At 38.9% G+C, this 8512-nt stretch overlaps 1 non-coding gene across 1 annotated transcript; it reads right to left on the bottom strand.

The window, feature by feature from the left end:
* Positions 1–131: 131 nt before the first annotated feature.
* Positions 132–233, bottom strand: LOC123618843 (U6 spliceosomal RNA). The gene has a single exon (XR_006727313.1). It is a non-coding gene; the product is annotated as a U6 spliceosomal RNA (small nuclear RNA).
* Positions 234–8512: the final 8279 nt, after the last annotated feature.

Below are 8512 nucleotides of genomic sequence, written 5' to 3'. Positions count from 1 at the left end.
ATTTTATCTTTTTTATTGAAGTATAATCAGTTACAATGTGTCAATTTCTGATGTACACAGCATAATGTCCCAGTCATACATATTATAGACATATATTCATTTTCACTATAAGTTATTACAAGGTACTGAATAAGAATATGGAACAATTCACGAATTTGTGTTCATCCTTGTGTACGGGCTTTGCTAATCTGTCATTGTGCCAATTTAAGCACATGTGCTGCTAAATCGAGCACTACTTATTGATTTTAAATTGTTAAGAATATATATGTGTGCATGATGAGTGTGTATGTGTTGTATGTGTGAATGTATCTTTATTTTATGTCAAATAAACCCAAATTAGGACTTCGATAAGGAGAGATTTAATCAGAAAGACTATTGCAATAGGGGGAATGATCTGATCTCAGAAATCTTTGATTGTCTCAAAATTCTACCGAAAAAGGTTTTTCTTTTACAGAGTAAAGGAGGAAGCATACAAGGATAAGCTTAAATTTTGGAGGAGGAAGCTGGAAAAATAAGGGGAAATGGTCAGTGGTTTGTGACAGGAAATGGGTCTCACTGTGGGCAGACAGTTCCCAGGACATGCTGATAATGAGGGCATGTTCCACTTTATTTCGGTGTTTGCCCAGCCTTGTGAGTAAGCAGAGTTCAGGGGCCTGTAGGAAACAGAGAAGTCTGATTAAAGTTTGGCAGAGACAAAGCAGAGGGTAAGAAATAGGAACAGTGAACACTCAGTCACTTATTATTCTTTACAACTGTGCTGTCTCTTCTTTCACATTTGTCTTCTACATAAACTTTATGGGCAGTTTACTAAATTCTAGAAAAATGTCTTGGGACTTTGGTTGTGATTGAACTCACTGTGTAGATTAATTTGGAACTAATAGCTTCCCTATAATAGGATTTTTCCACCCCACCAGTATAACTCTCTGTAAGTTATGATGTCTCTCAGTCTCCCTGAGAATGTCATGCGTTTCTTGGAGGACTGTTCCTAGGTTTTGTTGAGTTTTTATTTTCTAATTTCAAACAACTTTCCTATGGTACTTTAAAACTGGTTTTTGCTGTGTCCAGCGCAGCTCCAGACCGTATCTGAGGACGGGAGACACAAGACTTAAGAAACAAAAAGACAAAGTAAAGAGCAAAATGGGACCAGGGGACTCAAGATCTCGTGGATCTAGAGCACCGAAAGCCTGGTTAACATAGTATTTATTAGCAGTATACAGCTCAGAAAAAAAATGCAATCAAAGAGGTGGGGCTTTAGATATTTCATGCGATAAGTACTAAGTTCTGCTTGCTGATTAACTGATTAATTTCAGGCCTATCCCTTCCAGGAACAATAACCTTCCTTGGGATATGCAAATTTTCCAAGTCTGTCCTGTTATTGCCTCCAGGACATCTCGAGATAGCAAATGCTTCCCTTGGGTTAAACAGCATGCTTTCATGCCAGAACAAAGTTCTGTTAACGGATGATCTGACTTTCCATGACCATCCGTTGTTTTACCCTAAGGAAATATCTGCCCTCCTTCATGCCCTTATGGTCAATCTCAGGATTTCTCCTTACAAATTTCATCTACTGTGTAAAACATTAAAACAAAGCAAGCATGAGCATTTTAAGCAAGTAAGTGTGAATACAATATTTTAAGATCATGGAAATTTAGGTGCGGTTTGTTTTCTAGTTGCTTGTTTTACAGCAGCTTGTTACCCAGCAGGTTTCTCCTTTGTTAGAAAAACCATTGCGTTTTGCATGTTGATCTTGCAATAGACACGCTGTTGAACTCAGTATTTTTCAGTGAACTCTCTGAAGTTTCTTTGGTAGACAATTATGCTTTCTGCAAATGACTATTTTGTGTTTTTCAAGCCCTTGTACCTCTTCTTTTTTCTTTTTTCACTGCATTGGTGTGAGCTTGATGGTGGAATAAAGATTTGTAAGACAATTCAGTTATAGATTTTCAATGTATTTTGAGATAAATAACATGTGGTCCATGAGGTTGCTCCACAGTTAAGTCCTGCTTCCTAAGCAAAGTTAAAAGCCCTATGGTTACTGAGTTAGACACTGCAATTTAACAAAAAAATCAGATGTTCTGTATGCATAAGGAATTTCAAGAAGCATTGTGGGCAGATCACAAGTTAAGAATTAGAGTTGGAATATGTCATGCCTTAGACAGTGTTTTCCAGCAACTATATTTTTACCTTTATCTGGATAGTGCACCTTAAATTTTTTAAAAAATTATTTTTGTTTATTCTTGCTTTTATTTCTATTGCTTGGATAGACTGCCCTAGGAGAACATTTTTGAGATATATGTGAGATAATGTTTTGCCTATATTTTCTTCTAGGAGGTTTATTGTATCTTGTCTTATGTTTAAGTCTTTGATTCACTTTGAGTTTATTTTTGTGTATGCTGTAAGGGAATGTTCTAGCTTCATTGATTTACATGCTGCTGTCCAGTTTTCCCCACACCATTTGCTGAAGAGACTGTCTTTATTCCATTGTATATTCTTGCCTCCTTTGTCGAAGATTAGTTGACCAAAAGTTTGTGGGTTCATTTCTGGGCTCTCTGTTCTGTTGCATTGGTCCATATGTCTGTTTTTGTACCAATACCATGCTGTTTTTTATTACTATAGCTCTGTAGTATTGTATGAAGTCTGGGAGAGTTATTCCTCCAGCCTCTTTCTTTTTCTTCAGTAATGCTTTGGCAATCCTAGGTCTTTTGTGGTGCCATATAAGTTTTATTATGATTTGTTCTAGTTCTGTGAAATATGTCCTGGGTGATTCGACAGGGATCGCATTAAATTTGTAGATTGCCTTGGGCAGTGAGACCATTTTAACAATATTGATTCTTCCAATCCAGGAGCATGGGATATCTTTCCATTTTTTAAAGTCTTCTTTAATTTCCTTCATCAGTGGGTTTATAGTTTTCTGTGTATAATTCTTTCACCTCCTTGGTTAGATTTATTTCTAGGTATTTTATTACTTTGGGTGCTATTTTATAGGAGATTGTTTCTTTACTTTTTTTTTCTGTTGATTCATCATTAGTGTAAAGAAATGCAACTGATTTTTGGATGTTAATCTTGTAACCTGCTACCTTGTTGATTTCTTCAATTAGTTCTAATAGTTTTTGTGTGGCCCTTTTAGGGTTTTCTATATATAGTATTATGTCATCGGCATATAGTGACACTTTTACCTCTTCTTTTCCAGTTGGATCCCTTTTATTTCTCTCTCTTGCCTGACTGCTGTGGCTAGGACTTCGAAGACTATGTTGAATAGGAGTGGTGATAGTGGGCAGCCTTGTCTTGCCCTAGATTTTAGTGGGAAGCTTTTGAGTTTTTCACCATTGAGTACTATCCTGGCTGTAGGTTTGTCATATATAGCTTTTATTATGTTGAGATACGTTCCCTCTACCCACTTCGGTGAGAGTTTTTATCATAAGTGGGTGTTGAATTCGCTTTTCCTTTTGCATGGAATATCCTTTTCCGTCCTTTCACTCTCAATCTATATGTGTCCTTCTCCCTAAAGTGGGTCTCCTGTATGCAGCATACTGAAGGTTTTTGCTTTATTATCCAGTCTGCCACTCTATGTCTTTTGACTGGAGCATTTAGTCCATTAACATTTACAGTAATTCATGAAAGATGTGTGTTTATTGCCATTTTGAACTTATTGTTGCAGTTGATTAGGTATTTCCTCTTTGTTCCTTTCTTCTTCCTTTTGTGGTTTGGTAATTTTCCTTTGTATTATCATGGATTTTATTTAGTTTTTGTGACTCCCTTGTAAGTTTTTGGCTTGTGGTTACCCTTTTTTGTAAGTCTATTAGCCCATTACTATAACTGTTTTTATTAAACATATAGTAATATAATCTCAAATCTATCCTACCGAAAACACAAATTCAAAAAAGAAAGAAAAAATACTCCATATTTTCTTGCTTCCCTCTCCCACTCTTAATGCTTTAGATGTCTTCTTTTACAATTTCGTGTTTATTTTATTTGTAATCCATGAGTTATCACCTTTCCAGCTATGAATTTCTCAGTTCTGTAGCATCCTGCTGCTTTTCTATTTAGAGTAGACCTTTCAATATTTCTTTCAGCATGGGTTTAGTGTTGCTAAACTCTTGTAGCTTTTGCTTGTCTGTGAAATTCTTTATCTCTCCTTCTATCCTAAAGGATAGCCTTGCTGGATAAAGTATCCTAGGCGGCACCTTTTCTTCATTCAGGACTTTGAATATATCTTGCCACTCACTTCTGGCCTGTAGTGTTTGTGTAGAGAAATCAGCTGAGAGCCTTATGGGGATTCCCTTGTAACTTACTCTGCTTTTCTCTTGCTGCCTTTAGGATCATTTCTTTATCATTGACTCTGGCCATCTTGATTATGATATGTCTTGGTGTGGGTCTGTTTGGGTTCTTCCTGTTTGGGACCCTCTGAGCTTCCTGTACTTGGGTATCTGATTCCTTCTTTAGGTTTGGGAAGTTTTCAGTCATGATTTCTTCCAATACCTTTTCAATCCCCTTTGATCTTTTTTCCCCTTCTGGAATCCCTATTATGCATAGATTGGCATGCTTTATATTATCTCATAGGTCCCTCATATTGTTTTCATTCTTTTTTATTTGTTTATCTTGTAGCTGTTCTGATTGGGTGCTTTCTATTTTCCTGTCTTCTAGGTCACTAATTCATTCCTCTGCATTATCTAGTCTGCTTTTTACAGCCTTTAGATCAGTTCTCATCTCAGCCAATGAGTTTACCAATTCTACCTGGCTCTTCTTTATAGCTTCAATTTCATTTTTGACATATTTTATATCTCTAAACACTATCTCTTTTAGTTCCTTCAGTACTTTGATCACTCCTTTTTTGAAATTTTGATCTAGTAGGCTATTTATGTCTATTTCATCGATTGTTCTTTCAGGGGATTTCTCTTGCTCTTTTAATGAGGAATGGTTCCTCTGCTTCTTCATATTGCTCATATCTCTGTGGCACTGTGGCTTATGGAGTATCAGTTATCTATTGTGGTCCTTAAGGAGTTTATTTATTTATCTATATAATGCCTATGCAGGAATAAAGCTTAAAAGAAAAAGAGAGAGAGAGAAATATAATTTTAAAAGAAGGGAGAAAAAAAGGTTTGAAAACAGTGTATAATGAATAATAGAAGAGCAAGTTGAAACAGAATAGCAATTGGGTTGAGATGTCTTTTAAAAACCTTTAAAAAAGGAGAAAACAAAAAAAAATTTTGAAACCTGTGTATAATCAATAACAGGAGGTCAAAACCAAGAGAAATAAAAATGAAATGAGGTGGATTTTTAAAAATAATAATAAAAAATATTTTAAAAGAAAAATTTAAAAGGGATTAAAACTGGAAGCATATACAATTGTTTCAAAAATAAAAATTAAAAAGGTAATAGCAAATAGAACAGATAAAAACAGATTTTTAAAAAAGGAGGGGGTTTGTTCTCCTGGAGACTGTGTGCTCTTAATGAGAAGTCTTTCTGTCTTTGCCCTGTTTCACAAACTCGGCTTGCTGTTTCCAGAGGCCCTCTGTTGGTGCCCTCATCTGTGCTAATCCCAGTGCCTGTCCGCAAGCAGATCGTGCCCCCTCCCAACACTGGGTCATGTGCTGCTCGCCTTCACAGTGGGTGAGCAGGTGACTCCCCCTCCCGATGCCACAGTCAGATGCTGCTCTTGGGCGAGGTAGGCAAGCAGATCGTGCCCCTACCCAGGACCGTGGTCAGGTGCTGCATTCCTGCCAGTAAGCCGGGTGGCCACCTGCACTCTCCTGGTGCTGGTCGCTCTGCTGCTATGTGTCACTGCCCACTCCGCCTCAGGTTGGTGGTCCTTAGGCAGGCTGATGGGAGACCACAGAACAGCCCTGTCCCTGCTCTGTGCCAAAACTCGCCTTGTTGTTTGTCTTGGCGATGCGATTTCTCTGAGGTACTGGGGGAAAGATACTATCTGCCTAGGGCTGTAGACAAGTCTCCATCTGGCCTTTGAGGCTGCTAAGCCCTTAGATAGGATTCAGGTTTCGCCTCCGCCCATGCCTGGGTGCTAAGTGCAGGAGGATATGGCGGCTGTGCCTAAGCCCCTCCTTTCTTCACCCAAAAACCTTCCTCAGGTTTTCAGAGATGGGGGTATACACCCTTCCCTCCCAGGGCACATCAGCCGTGTTGTTTTATGGTGGGCCCAGGTTGTTCTGCCCTGTGTACCCACTCATCCACAGTGCGCAGCACCCTGCAGTCCCCTGAGGCTGCCTCAGTGCAGCCGCCCCAGTCCTCTGCCCAGCTCAGGCAGCCAGTCCCAGCCCTCAGCTGCTGGCTCGCATCTTGGGCTGGGTGTTGCGGGGAACCTCTGTGCATGTTTAACTTAGTTCTGTCAGTCAAGGGCTGCTCTGTACAGATCCGCACCTCGGAGGCTCCCCCTCCGTCCCGCTGGCCTCTCAGGTGGAGAGGGGAGACCCAGTGAACGAGCACCCATCTTCCTTTGCCGCTCCCTTCCCGCAGGACCCGTCCTGCACTGTTTTGCCTTTTCATCTTTCTTTTTTCCTTTTCTCCTACCAGATTTTTGGCGTCTCTGTCTTTTTAAGAGGGCGGTATTCTGTTGGAGTTCCGCAGGTGCTCTGGTTGGCTGAGTGGGTCCGTGGATGTGAGTCTTGGTGTATTTGTGGGAGAGGGTGAGCTACGAGCGTCCTTCTACTCTGCCATCTTGGCCTCCTCTATGTGTGCATTCTTTACCTGGTAAATTGTTTATTTCTGTTTCATTATATATTTTTTCAGAAGGTTTTCTCTTGGTGTTTCCATTGAGACCCATTCCTCTGCCTTCTCATTTTGCTTAAGTTCTTCTGTCTCTATGAATTTATTTGAAACAGTTACGTATTGCAGTCTTAAAGGAATGTCCTCTGTGAAAGCATCCTTATACAAACTGCTAGCATGCAGTGCCTTTGAGTGGAGAGCTAGATTTGATGTGGATGCAAGTTATGTCTTTCCTGAGGGTGTGCTGGCAATTATCACCTTGATAGAAGGGACTGAAGATGGAGGTGCTAGAGCTGGAATGGGTGTGAGGTGGGGCTTTCTTTCTGCTTAGTGACTGTCACAACCCTATGAGGGATAGGATTGGATTTCAAGTTGCTGGAGGAGAAGCCCTGAGGGTCAGGTAGAAAATGGCTCTGTTCCCTCTGAATGTGTGCTTCCCCTCTTCCAGCACTGGGACTCTTGCCCCAGAGGGGAGCAGTGCTGAAGCAAGAGGGGCCCGTGCAGGCTCTCGGCTCATCGTGGGGCATGGGCTGTGACATAACTTCCTCAGTAAGCCTAGTTATTTTTAGCTTTTGATTTAATCTGAGAGATGAGCAACTTTTTTTTACTTGAATATCTAGAGGCCATTGTAGGGTTATGAATTAGTCTAATTTCAATATTTTTGTGTCTCAAGGAATAGAGAGGCTTGAAGAAAGGGAGAGGGCTGGTGGAATGGCTGGTTGGTGGAGCACTGAGAACACACACAATAATTTATACACTGTCTTCTGTGGGTGTGGTTCATTGATTCCACAAATAATTGCAATAGGAACATCAAAGATCACGGATCACAGATTACCATAACACCATAAAATAATTTAAAAGTTTGAAATATTGTGAAAATTACCAAAATGTGACAGAGATATGAAGAGAGCAAATGCTGTTGGAAAAATTGCATCAATAAATTTGCTGGACATGAGGTTGCCACGAACCTTCAATTTGTAGGAAATGCAATATCTATGAAGCAAAATAAAGTGAAGCACAACAAAACAAGGTATTCCTGTGCATAATATAATGAATCAATTAAAGTTTTTGTGCACTTTGTTGAATTATATGTAAATGAACTCATGCAATATGTATACTTAATTTTTGTATGGCTTCTTTAATTCAGCAAATTTTGCATTTCATATGTGCAGTTTATTGCATATTATTATACTGCAATACATAAATGAAAAGAAAAAAATTAATAATTTAAGATTCAAGGTAAGGTTCAGAGCACAATTACCTGAGTCACAGTTTAACGGGAGTGGGAGATATATGTCTTCTAATTGGGTAGAAAGCAGCATGTCATATATAGAATATAAAAACAGTGGCATTAAATTAAGGCAATTCACATTTAATAAACTTATATTTTGTAAACTATAAGATTAACCTACACATATAAATAAAGTAAACTGACATAAATTGGTTCAAGGCAGGGTATAATATATTCTGACACAACATCATGGACAAGCTATAGAAACACAATGTGCAGACTGACAGCTGACTATAGCCTCATGAGTATCCAAGCACAGATCAGAATAAATCCCTCCTACATAATCTCATCCAATAATAAAAGCATTATGTTAAACCACTTGTTTTAAGACCACTTGTTATGCAGCAATAGCTAAATGATACAATAATCAAAGCAAACAACAATAAAAATATTACAAAGCAGTTGTAGTATTCTGTTGCTTTTTCTGGCATATATTCTGATATTGGAGATATCATTCATGATTTTTCTCTTATTCCAGTTTATTTCAGTAACTGTGTTACC

This window comes from Camelus bactrianus, chromosome 22, assembly GCF_048773025.1.
Source record: "Camelus bactrianus isolate YW-2024 breed Bactrian camel chromosome 22, ASM4877302v1, whole genome shotgun sequence".
NCBI classification, from domain to species: Eukaryota; Metazoa; Chordata; class Mammalia; order Artiodactyla; family Camelidae; genus Camelus; species Camelus bactrianus.
This window is presented reverse-complemented; position numbering and strand designations above follow the sequence as displayed.